We start from the raw sequence: 12,500 nt of genomic DNA on the forward strand, positions 1-12,500 counted from the left end.
CACACACACACACACACACACACACACACACACACATACTTTCACTTCCTTTGTATTGGGGTGTTATCAAATCATACTCCCTCGGGTTTTTTTATTAATATTATTCCTTAATCTTTTTTTTATCCATTCTGATGTCATAATTCCTTTCACTCTCACAAGCATGCGTACTAACACACACACACACACACACACACACACACACACACACACACACACACACACACACACACACTTTCACGGGACACGCTTCGCCTCGCTTTAAGAAGCTTCAATCCATCGCTTCACTTCCCATCACCTCCCATATACTCTCTCTCTCTCTCTCTCTCTCTCTCTCTCTCTCTCTCTCTCTCTCTCTCTCTCTCTCTCTCTCTCTCTCTCTCTCTCTCTTGTAATAAACACCGGATCGCAAAATGTCAGTCGTGCAAAAGAGAAAGTGAGCTCGCTTTAATTTCTTGAATCGCTCATTTCGGCTTGCTATTGTTATTTCGGTGAGAGAGAGAGAGAGAGAGAGAGAGAGAGAGAGAGAGAGAGAGAGAGGCTGCCAACATCATTAATAATATTTTTTCCAATCAATTTTCCTCCCCCTTCATCTTTCCTCTCATAATAACAACAGTAGTAGTAGTAGTAGTAGTAGGAGGAGGAGGAGGAGGAAGACGAAGAGGAGGAGGAGGAGGTGTTAGGAGGTAAATAGAACGCTGCTTTCCTCCCTCTCCCTTGCTCCTTCCCTCGTCCCCTCTCCCTCCTTCCTCCCTCCTCCTTGCCTCCCTCTCCTTTCTTATTCTATTTTTCCTCCACTCCTTTCTCTTGACCTCTTATTTTTTTTCCTTCCTCACTTGTCATTCTCCTCTCTCTGGATTTCCCCTCCCTCTCCCTCTCCTCTCCTTTTACTTCTCCTTTCCTCCTCCTCTTCTGTGACATCTGATTCTTCCCTTCATCTCTTAATCTTCATAAAATCTTTCTATTACTATATCCTAAATCTTTTCATCTTTTCCTTTTCTCCTTCCTTCTATATTTTCTTTATCATTCTTTCGTTTCTTATGTCTGCTTTCTTTCCTTCCTTCCTTCCCTTTTTCTTTTTTTAGTTCCCCTTTACATACTCCGGAACACTATTATTTTTTTCTGTATTTCCCTCCTCCCTTCTTTTTTTTCTGCCCTTCCTCCATATTTCCTTCTTCCCCAATCATGTATAATTTTCCTCTTTCTTTCCTCTTCTTTCATCATTCATTTATTCATTCTCCTTTACATACTCTGGACAACTATTATTTTTTCTATATTTTCCTCCTCCTTTCTTGCCCTTCCTCCATATTTCCTTCTTCCCCAATCATGTATAATTTTCTTCTTTCTTTCCTCTTCTTTCATCATTCATTTATTCATTCCCCTTTACATACTCTGAACCACTATTATTTTTTCTATATATTCCTCCTCCCTTCTTTCTTTTCTGCCCTTCCTCCATATTTTCTTCTTCCCCAATCATGTATAATTTTCCTCTTTATTTCCTCTTCTTTCATCATTCATTTATTCATTCCCCTTTACATACTCTGGACAACTATTATTTTTTCTATATATTCCTCCTCCCTTCTTTCTTGCCCTTCCTCCATATTTTCTTCTTCCCCAATCATGTATAATTTTCTTCTTTCTTTCCTCTTCTTTCATCATTCATTTATTCATTCCCCTTTACATACTCTGGACCACAATTATTTTTTCTATATATTCCTCCTCCCTTCTTTCTTTTCTGCCATTCCTCCTTATTTCATTCTTCCCCAGTCATGTATAATTTTCCTCTTTATTTCCTCTTCTTTCATCATTCATCTATTCATTCATTTATCCCCTTTCCAACTTTACCTCTGCGTTCCTCTATTTTTCTTCCTTCACTTCTTCCTTTCTCTATTTTCTTCGTCACAACTGTATTTTTTTTATATTCTTAACTTTCACTTCCTTTCATCATTCCCTTATTCATTTATTCATTTATTCATTCGTTACCAATTCCATGTTCCTCCCTTCAATTTTTTATTCCTTCCCTCTCTTCCTCTTTCTTCAACTATTGTAACCTTTTCATTCCTTTTCTCTCCTACTTCCTGCTCCTTCTCCCCTTCATTAGTGTCTTTTTTTCTTCCTTCTTTCTCCCCTTCCTCTTTTCCCTTTTCCTCAACTCCTATAGTGTTTTCTTTCCTTTTTTCTCTTACTTCCTACTTCTCTTTCCCTTCCGTCCACAAACTCCCTACCTTCCATCCTTGCTTTCTTCCTTCCTTCCTTCCTTCCTTCCTTCCTTCATTGCTTCCTTCCATCCTTCCTTCCTTCCTTCCTTCCTTCCTTCCACCCCCTTCACTTCTACCTCCCCACATCACCCCATCAAATGTTATGTTGCCCCGCACTTGACACCAACACCCCCCCCTCACCCCCTCACCCCATCCCTCCACACCCACACTCACTCATCGTTCCATCACCCTCTCACCCACCCCATCGCCCACCCGTTCACCCCCTCACCCCACATTCACCCCTCACCCCATACTCACCTCTTGTATCACTTCCTCCTCGCCCACTCACCTGCGCCAATCTTTCTTGCACTCATATTTTACCTTTCTCTGTCTACCTGAGTGTGTTTGTGTGTTTGTTTGTCTGCTTGTGAGGGGGGGAGGGGTATGTGTGTGGATGTGGGGCGTGTGTGTGGTGGGGGGTGGTTGATATGTGTGTGTGTGTGTGTGTGTGTGTGTGTGTGTGTGTGTGTGTGTGTGTTTGCATTTCAGTCTGTGTGTCCTTCTGTCTGTCCTGTCTCTCTCTCTCTCTCTCTCTCTCTCTCTCTCTCTCTCTCTCTCTCTCTCTCTCTCTCTCTCTCTCTCTCTCTCTCAAAAATTGCTTCCGCCGTCTTGATGCAGGAAGCGAAAAAAAATGGAACCGGAATTATCATCTTTTTGTCGTTTTTGCTGTCGCTCTTTATCATGATGTGGATTTCGGTTGACCTGTGAGGGAGGGAAGGAGGAGGAGGAGGAGGGAGGAGGAAGAAATGGATGGGGCGGGGCAGACTGACGGAGGGAAGAAGGGAGGGAGGGGTAAAAATAGGAAGGAATGACGAATGATTGCGAGAGAAAAGTGTGATTTGAGGAAGGAAGGTAGAAAGGTTGGGAGGGTGGGTAGGTAGGGAGGAAGGAAGGTAGATAGGTAGGTAGGCAGGTAGGTTGTGAGGGAGGAAGGTAGGTAGGTTGGTAGGTAAGAAGAAGGGAAGGAAGGAAGGAAGGGAAGGCAGAGAAAGACAAACAAGTAAGAGGTAGAAAGGAAGGAATTATACAGGTAGAAAGGAGAAAAGGAAGGAAAGAAGGAAAGAAAGAGAAAGAAAAACACGTGAGAGGTAGAGAGAAAGAAATTAGATGGGAGAAAAAGAAAAGGAAAGAAGGAAAGAAATAAAGTACAGAAAGGAAAAAGAAACGAAAGAAGAGAAGTAAGGAAATTAAACAAAACAAAAACGCAGCAAAAAATTATTAAAGAAAGGAAATCGAATAAATACAAAATGGAGAAAAAGAAATAGAAAAATGAACAGAGAAAAGAGAAAGAAACAGATGAAGAAGAGAAAAACTGACTGGAAATATATGAAAAAAAAGAGTCAGTGGAGAGAGAGAGAGAGAGAGAGAGAGAGTACGGAGTAGACAATTTTGGTAAGACTTAAAATGGAGGACACCATCTGCTTATCTCCTCCTCCTCCTCCTCCTCCTCCTCCTCCTCCTCCTCCTCCTCCTCCTCCGTGGTACCCCTCTTCCCCATTTATTTTTCTTATCTCCTGCAGTAGTTTTCTTTTTCTCTGTCTCGCATTCTCTTCCCTCCTTTCCCCCCTCCCAGTTTTTATCATTCCCCTTTCACTTTTCACCTCTTCACTCCTATTTTCGTCATCTCTTCTTTCTTCTTCTAATTCTTGTTCTATTTTTATCAACGCCTTTCTCCCCTCACCCTCCCACCTCATGCTCCTTCTCCCTTCCTTCCTTCCCCTTCACTTTCTGTCTCTTTAATGTTAATTCTCTCATTTTCCTTCTCTTCCTTTCCTTTCTCTCCCACTTCCCTTTCTTCATATCCATTCCCTTTGCATCGATTTTCTTTTCTTTCCTTCATCTACCATCTTTTTACTTTGCTTCATTTTCCTTTCTTTCCTTTCCCTTATTTTCCTTTCATTTCCTTCTCTTCCATTCCTTTTCTTCCATTCCTTTTCCTTCTCTTACCTTCCGCTCTCCACATTTCCTCCCATTTCTTTCTTTTCTCCATTCTTCCCTCTCCATCAGTTTGTCTTCCCTTTCCTTTCCTCCCCTTACCTCTCCTTCCTTTCCCTTCTTTTCCCTCCATTTCCTCCTCTTCCATTCCTTTTCCTTCTCTTACCTTTCGCTCTCCACATTTCCTCTCATTTCTTTCCCTTCTTCATTCTTCCCTTACCATCAGTTTGTCTTCCCTTTCCTTACCTCCCCTCACCTCTCCTTCCTTACCCTGCTCTTCCCTTTTCTCCCTTCACCCCATCTCTCTTCTCTACCTCTCCCCTCTCTCCCCCTTCATCCTCTTCCCCATTTCCCCTCCACGTCAAGGTACTTTTGTTATTTCACCCCTGGGACAGAGAGAGAGAGAGAGAGAGAGAGAGAGAGATTGTCCTCAGGTTTTCGGGTTCAGCGCAACAAAAACTTCAACGAGATTGTCGCTTTTGTGTGTGTGTGTGTGTGTGTGTGTGTGTGTGTGAGTGTGTGTGTGTGTGTGTGTGTGTGTGTTTATTGACGAGTTGTTGATGTTACACTACGCTGGTTTTGCTCTCTCTCTCTCTCTCTCTCTCTCTCTCTCTCTCTCTCTCTCTCTCTCTCTCTCTCTCTCGCGACAGGAAAAATGTGAACACTTTAAGATGACCGAGATCGCGCGGGGAGGTGCAGAGAGAGAGAGAGAGAGAGAGAGAGAGAGAGAGAGTTACATATCTTTTTTGTTTACCTTCTATCTCATTGTTTATATATTTATTCATTATATACAACGGCGAAAGGTTAGAGAAGGAGACAAAAAAGAGGAAGTAATTGCAGAGAAAAATGGTGGAAAGAGAAGAGGAAGAAAGAATGGAAGCGAGATTATTTCATGGTCGTTGATTTCTCTCTCTCTCTCTCTCTCTCTCTCTCTCTCTCTCTCTCTCTCTCTCTCTCTCTCTCTCTCTCTCTCTCTCTTTCAATCCTGTATTCCCGGATATTGGATTTTACTGGACAATCATACTTCCTCACACTCTTAAATCCTCCTCCTCCTCCTCTCCTCTTTTTCCTCCTCCTCCTTCTCCTCTTCCTCCTATCAGCTTCTCTTCTCATTTCCTCCTCAATTTCATCTCAACTTCCATATCCTCTTCATCCTCCTTCTCTTCCTCATCCTCTTCTTCCTTCTCCTCCTCCTCCTCCTCACCCTCTTCTTCGTGCTCATCCTTTTCAGGTTCACTACTACTACTATTACTACTACTACTACTACTACAACCACTACTACTACTACTACTACTACTACTACTACTACTACTACTACTACTACTACCACTACTACTACTACTACTTCTCCTACTATCTCATTTCTCTCTCTCTCTCTCTCTCTCTCTCTCTCTCTCTCTCTCTCTCTCTCTCTCTCTCTCTCTCTCTCTCTCTCTCTCTCATCATTTATATCTGTCAGCGGGGAAGAGTAGGGTTATAGTTGCCTCTGTTATTGTTTTTGTTGTTGTTGTTGTTGTTCTTGTTCTTGTTTATGTTGTTCTTCTTCTTCTACTTCTTCTTCTTGTTTGAGACAGAGCAATGAATGGTTAGGGTATAATATCGGTACAATGGGTACACACACACACACACACACACACACACACACACACACACACACATTGGGGTAAAATACGACCTCAGCGTTATTTATCTGAGGGTACACACACACACACACACACACACACACACACACACACACACACACACACACACACAGGTGGTGATGCGGTCAATAAAGGAATCAAGGGAGACATGATCAATACTTTCCTCCCTTTCCCTCCCTCTCCCTCCCTCTCTCCCTCCCTTTTCCTCTCCCTCACTCTCTCCCTCCATATGTTTCCCTCTCCCTCGCTTTCCCTTTCTCACAACCTCTCATCTATAGGCGCCTCCTGTTTTCCTTTCATCTTTTCCTCCTCCTTGTTTTCTTTACTCCATCTCTTCCTTTCTTCTCCACCATCTTCTTTTGTCTCTTTTTCTCTTCCTGATGCCTCCTTCCTTTGTTCTCCTTCCAGTTTATAGTTTCTTATCTCTGTTTCCTTTCTCTCTCTCTCTCTCTCTCTCTCTCTCTCTCTCTCTCTCTCTCTCTCTCTCTCTCTCTCTCTCTCTCTCTCTCTCTCTCTCTCTCTCCTTGTTTTTCCTCCTCCTCCTCCTCTGTTTTTCTTTCTCCAAAATCCACGATGCTTCTTTGTTCTTTGCTGTTTTCTCCTCCCTCTCTTCCTCCTTTTCCTCCATCTTCACTGCTTGTTTTCTCTTCATCTTTTCCTTCATCTTCTCTCCTAAATATTCTCCTTTCTTCCTACCTTATTTTAAATTTTCATTCCCCTTTTCCATTTTTCTCAACCTCTCATTTTCGTCTTCTTTATGTCCTTCGTTTCTTTTCAATATTCCTTTCTTCCTTCCATACTTACTCCTTTTCTTCTTAACTTCCTTCCTTTCATCCTACCTTCCTTATGAGTTTCCTTCCTTCCTTCCTTCCCTTTGTTATTTTCTTCATTCATTTCCATTCTCCATTTCTTATTTTCTTTCATCCCTCCTTTCCTTCCTTCCTTCCTTCCTTCCTTCCTTCCTTCCTTCTCGGTCCCTTTGACGATGGTATTATTTGCTTTACTTGAATCTGCTCTCTCTCTCTCTCTCTCTCTCTCTCTCATATTAACTTTACCTGTGTTTGGCCGCGTATTGCTCACCCTCCGCACCTGGTAGAGAGAGAGAGAGAGAGAGAGAGAGAGAATTGGCATAAACATTCATGGCCTCCTCCTTCACTTATCTCCCTCTCTCTCTCTCTCTCTCTCTCTCTCTCTCTCTCTCTCTCTCTCTCTCTCTCTCTCTCTCTCTCTCTCTCTCTCTCTCTCTCTCTCTCTCTCTCTCTCAACATCAGCATCTCTTTTGAGCCGAACTCCAAAAAACTTCGTAAATTTATGTGTTCGGGATTCATTGGGGAGAGAGCGGGAGAGAGGGCGAGGGGGGGAGGGGGAAGGTAAGGGGAAGGGGAGAGGGAGGGGGACGTTGAGGAGGATTATGTGGGTGAGGGAGGGAGGGGGTGAGGGGGGAAGGGAGTGTGGGTTGTGTTGGAAGGTCCACCCGATTTTGCCTCCGTTTTCCTTCCCTCCCTTTTTTGTATAACGTATCCTTTTTCCTTATTCCTTCTATTCCTCCTTTTTCCCCTTTTCCTTACTTCTTAACTCCATTCCTTCTTTTCGTCTTCTTCCTCCTTCCTTCCTTTTTTCTTTCCTTTCTCCTCCCGTTCCTTCTTTTTTTTGCTTCTTCACACCATTCTATCTTCTAGTCTTCTTCCTCCTTCTTCCTTCCCTACTCCTTCCATTCCTTCTTTTCCTTGCTTCTTCACACCATTCCATCTTCCCGTCTTCCTCCTCCGTACACTTTCTTTGTTCTTTCCTTCCTCCTTCCATTCCTCCTCTTTCTATCTTCTTCACACCATTCCCATCTTTCATCTCCTCCTTCCTTCCTCCCCTTTTCCTTCCATTCCTCGTTTTCTTTGTTTCGTCACGCCTTCCCATCTTCCGTCTCCCTTCTCCTTACTTTTCTTCCTTTTCTTTCCATTCCTCCTCTTCCTCGTTTTGTTACGTATTCCCATCCGCCTCCCTTCTCCTTCCTTCCTTCCCTTTTCCTTCCATTCCTCGTTTTCCTTGATTCGTCACGCCTTCTCATTTTCCATCTCCGTTTCCCTTCCTTCCCTTCCTTTTCTTTCCATTCATCCTCTTCCTTTTTTAGTTACCCTTCCCATCCTCCTTCCTTCCTTCCCATCCGTCTCCCTTCTTCTTCCTTCCCTTCCTTTTCGTTCCAATCCTCCTCTTCCTTGTTTTGTTACGCCTTCCCGTCCTCCTCCTCCCTTCCTTCCTTCCTTCCTTCCCTGGCCTTGTAGTCATGTAGTGGGTGTGGTTGGGGATGGGGAGGTAGAAGGGGATGGTTGAACTACAGGAGGTGTGTGTGGGTGGGGGGGGGGGTAGCGCGTAGCAGGTGGGTGGGTAAAATGGGTTGTGAGTGTGGGTGGGGGGAGGGGAAGGGTGAACTAAAGTAGGGAGGGAAAACATATTATGATGAATAGTGTATATGATAATGGAATTGGGGGGGGGGGGTCACTGGGTAAACGTGATAATGGGAGGGGAAGGGGAAGGGGAACTGGGTGGGGAGAGAGGAGGAAGTAAAATGGACAGTAGGGAAAAATGATAAAGGGAGAGAATGGGGAGGAAAAGACGAGTTTGTGAAGAGGAAAGGGGAAGGAAAGGGGACACTGTGTAAGGGAAAAGGTGGGAGACGTAGTAAAGGGAGGGAAGGAGAAGGAAAGGGAAGCAGGTGAGGGGACAGCTGAGGGACGCGGTAAGGGAATTAAGGGGAAGGGAAGGGAAGGATAACTGGGAAAGGGGACAAAGAGGGGATATGGAAAGGGAATGACAGAGGAAAAGAGAGGGGAAAATGGGTGAGTGGACAGCTGGGGGATATAGTAAAGGGAGGAAAAGGAACAAATAGGAGTGGAAGAAATGGTTAAGGAAAGAGGGATTGATGGAGGAGAAAGAATAAGACATAAAAAACAAAGAGTGTAAAAATAACCTCCCTTATCCTCCCTATCCATAAATTAGAGAGAGAGAGAGAGGTGGGCTACTCAGGTGAGATTAATTATATTGATTATGGTTAGGTGGAGAGAGACAGCCTTATGCTATACCTACTTTCTCTCTCTCTCTCTCTCTCTCTCTCTCTAACACACACACACACACACACACACACACACACACACACACACACTAATTACCGAGGGAGGAAAAAATACAATAAAGAGGAGTGGCAGCGCGTCCATTGTAGTAAAGTAACTCTCTCTCTCTCTCTCTCTCTCTCTCTCTCTCTCGCAGGTAAGGTCGGGGTCACGTTTATGGTTGCCTCAGGTGGTTAATTTTGCAGTTATGGTTGGAGAGAGAGGTAGGAGGAAGAGAAGGAGGGGGAGGAGGAGGAGGAGGAAGAGTAGGAGGAGGAGGAGGATGAAAATTAAAACATAGTACATAAGTAATCTGCAAGAGGCCGTTGGTTCTGTATATGGCAGCTTCTGTAACGCTAAATCCTCCTAACCTCCCCATCCATATATATATCCAACCTCTTCTTGAATGTATCTATCGTATTGGCGCTCACCACATGACTGCCAAGCCTGTTCCACTCATCCACCTCTCTGTCGGTAAACCAATTCTTGCCCGGAAACAAAATAAGAAAGACAAGAGGAAAAGAAGGGAAAATAGTAAAATGGAAAATAAGGAAAGGAAGTAAATTGATTGAACCATAAATAGATGTATATGTAGATAGATAGGTAGGTGAGTAAGTGCATAGATTTATATAGAGATAGAGATATACAAACTAATAGACAGATAAATGAATAATACAAAAAATAAACAATAAATACGCTTCCTAGTATCCTTTAGAAAGAAAAAAAAGTGCAAGCCGTGAATAGAATCGTACAGGGAAGAGAGAAGAATGAGAAGTGGAGGAGGAAGAGTAGGAAGAAGATACTTATGAAGAACGGGAAGAACTGGAGGGAGGAAAGTGATGATGAGGAGAAGGAAGAAGAGGAGGAGCAAGAGGAAAAGATGTGAGGGAAAGGATGGCGATTAGAGGTAGGAGGAGGAGGAGGAGGAAGAACGAGAGAATAGAAGAAACGCCGAGAAGAAAAAGAGGAGCTGTAGGATTGGAAGAAAAATAGGGAGAAGGGGGAGAAGAAAAAGAGATGGAGGAGGAGGAGGAGGAGGAGAAGAGCAACAATAAGATAGGGAGACGAAGTGGAAAAAAATAAGAAAAAGCAGAAGAAAGAAAGAAAGAAAGAAAGAAGAAGTGGAAGGAAAAGAAAAAGAAAAAGAAGAAAAAAAGAAGAAAAGGAGGAGGAAGAGGAGGAGGAGGAAGGAAGTTGGATGCCGGAACAAACCATGAGAATAGATTTAGATTTCTTCTCATGATATATTATTTAATTTTTCACTTCTCCTCCTCCTCCTCCTCCTCCTCCTCCTCCTCCTCCTGGTGCTGCTTTGCTCACTCCATCCTCTCGTTTTCTTTACCAATCTCTTTTTTTTTTCTTATTCTTTCTTTCACATAATCACGTCTTCACATTTTCTCAAACCATTTTTTTCCCACCCCAGAAATTTTGTCCCGCTTCTTACTTCCTTTTTTCTCTTCTCTCCTCATCTCCTCTCTTCTCTTCTCTCCTCTCCTCTTCTTTTTCTCTCTCCTTTCATTCCTCATTTTATTAGCTGTGTCACGCCGTTCCATTTTCCTTCCATCATTCTTTCCCTTCCGTCCTTCCTTTTTTTTTCCTCTCTTCTCTTTTTGCTTGCTTCGTCACGCATTTCCACCTTCTTCCTCCTCCTTCCTTCCTTTTTTTCCTCTCTCCTTTCATTCCTTTTCCCTGTTTTGTCACGTACTCCCATATTTTTCCCTTCCTTCCTTCCTTCTCTCCTCCTTTTCCTTTCTTCGTCACGCATTTTCACCTTCCTCCTCCTTCCTTCCTTCCTTTTTTCCCTCTCTCCTTTCATTCCTTTTCCCTGTTTTGTCACGTACTCCCATCTTCTTCCTCCTTCCTTCATTTTCTCCTCCTTTTCCTTTCTTCGTCACGCCTTTCCATCTTCCTCAAACTTCCTCCTTCCTTCTTCTTCCTTCCTTCCTTCTTTCTTTTTTTCCTCTCCTTCGTGGCTTCGTGGTTGTGGTTTGTGCAGTGGACGGGGGTTCGAGTGAAAAAAATATACGGAGGGAAGAAATGAAAGAAAAAAAAGGAAACGAGCAAGAAAGGGAATGAAGATACGATGGTAGGAGGGAAGGAAGAAAGAAAGTGAAGAAAAACGGAAGGAAGAAATAGATGAAAAAGGAAACACGCAGGAAATGGAATAAAGAAAGAAGAAAGGAAGGAAGATACGGTGCTGGGAGGGAATGAAGAAAGGAAGGAAAGAAAGAAGGAATGAAGAAAAAGGTACACGAAAGAAATGGGAGAGAAAACAGGATGAAAGAAAAAAAAATAATGAAAACCAAATGAAGAGAAATGGAAGGAAAAAAAATATGAAAATGGAAACACGCAGGAAAAGGAGGAAATAAAGAAGGGAAGGAAAGAAAGAAGGAAGGAAGGAAGAAAAAGGTACACGAAAGAAAATAGGAAAGAAAACAGGATGAAAGAAAATAATGAAAACCGAATGAAGAGAAATGGAAGGAAAAAATATATGAAAATGGAAACACGCAGGAAAAGGAGGAAATAAAGAAGGGAAGGAAAGAAAGAAGGAAGGAAGGAAGAAAAAGGTACACGAAAGAAAATGGGAGAGAAAACAGGATGAAAGAAAAATAATGAAAACCAAATGAAAAGAAAGGGTGAAACGATAAGAAAAAAATAAAAAAAAAAGAAACTGAGTTGATTTAAGATAGGGAGGATCACCACGGGGGGGTGGGGGGGGGAATGTGTTGTTTTTGCCTCCCTTCCCCTTCCCCCTTCCCCCCTACTCACCTGGACACTCACACCTGTTTGCGAAGCTCATTAGGTGCTGAGAGTGTTTTCTTCTCTGTTTTCTTTGCTTGTTTGTTTGTTTTAATTTTATTTGTTTTCCTCGCGCTGTTGTTTTCGTCGTATTTTTCTTTTATTTCACCATTTCTCTTCATTTAGTTCTTTTATTTATTTTTTTTGCTTTCGTCCTCTCCTTTTTCAGTTTTATTTTGTGTTGCTTTTCTCCACTTCTTCCTTCCTTTTTCCTGCCTTTCTTTCTTTACTTATTTCACTCCTTCCTTTCCTTTATTGCTTCCTTTCTTCATTTTTTTATTCCTTGTTTGTTTCCTTTTGATTTTCTTCCTTTCTTCCTTCAGTTCTTTTTTTGAATGTGCTTTTCATTCCTTTCGTCCTTCCTCCCTTCCTTCCTTCCTTCCATCCATACTTCTTTCCTTTCTTTCAGTCCTTACTTTCTTCCTATCTTCATTCTCTCCCTTTTCTACCATGTCTTCTTTCCTTTACTTTTCTTTCTTCTTCTTCTTCTTCTATTTCTTCTCCTCTTCCTCCTCCTTGTTATTTTTCTCCTCTATTATGATATTTCGTTTCATTTTGCTGTTCTGCCATTCGTCTCTTACTTTTTTCCTCTCTCCTTTCACCTTTCTTTTTTTTTAACCTTCCCTCGCCCTCGCGCTCCCTCCCCCAACATTTTTTTTTATTCACAAGTTCGTCTATTCATTTTTTATTTGTTTATTTTCTTTTGTCTCCTCCCTCCCTCCGTCCCTTCTTTTCTTTCTCCCTTTCTTCCTTTCATTTCTTCAGCC

At 42.6% G+C, this 12,500-nt stretch overlaps 1 protein-coding gene across 4 annotated transcripts in view; it reads left to right on the forward strand.

Moving 5' to 3' along the window:
* Positions 1 to 12,500, forward strand: part of LOC127004430 (uncharacterized) — a 138,494-nt gene that overhangs the window by 71,220 nt on the left and 54,774 nt on the right. The window lies entirely within an intron of this gene.

This window comes from Eriocheir sinensis, chromosome 28 (assembly GCF_024679095.1).
Source record: "Eriocheir sinensis breed Jianghai 21 chromosome 28, ASM2467909v1, whole genome shotgun sequence".
In the NCBI taxonomy this organism is placed as follows: Eukaryota; Metazoa; Arthropoda; class Malacostraca; order Decapoda; family Varunidae; genus Eriocheir; species Eriocheir sinensis.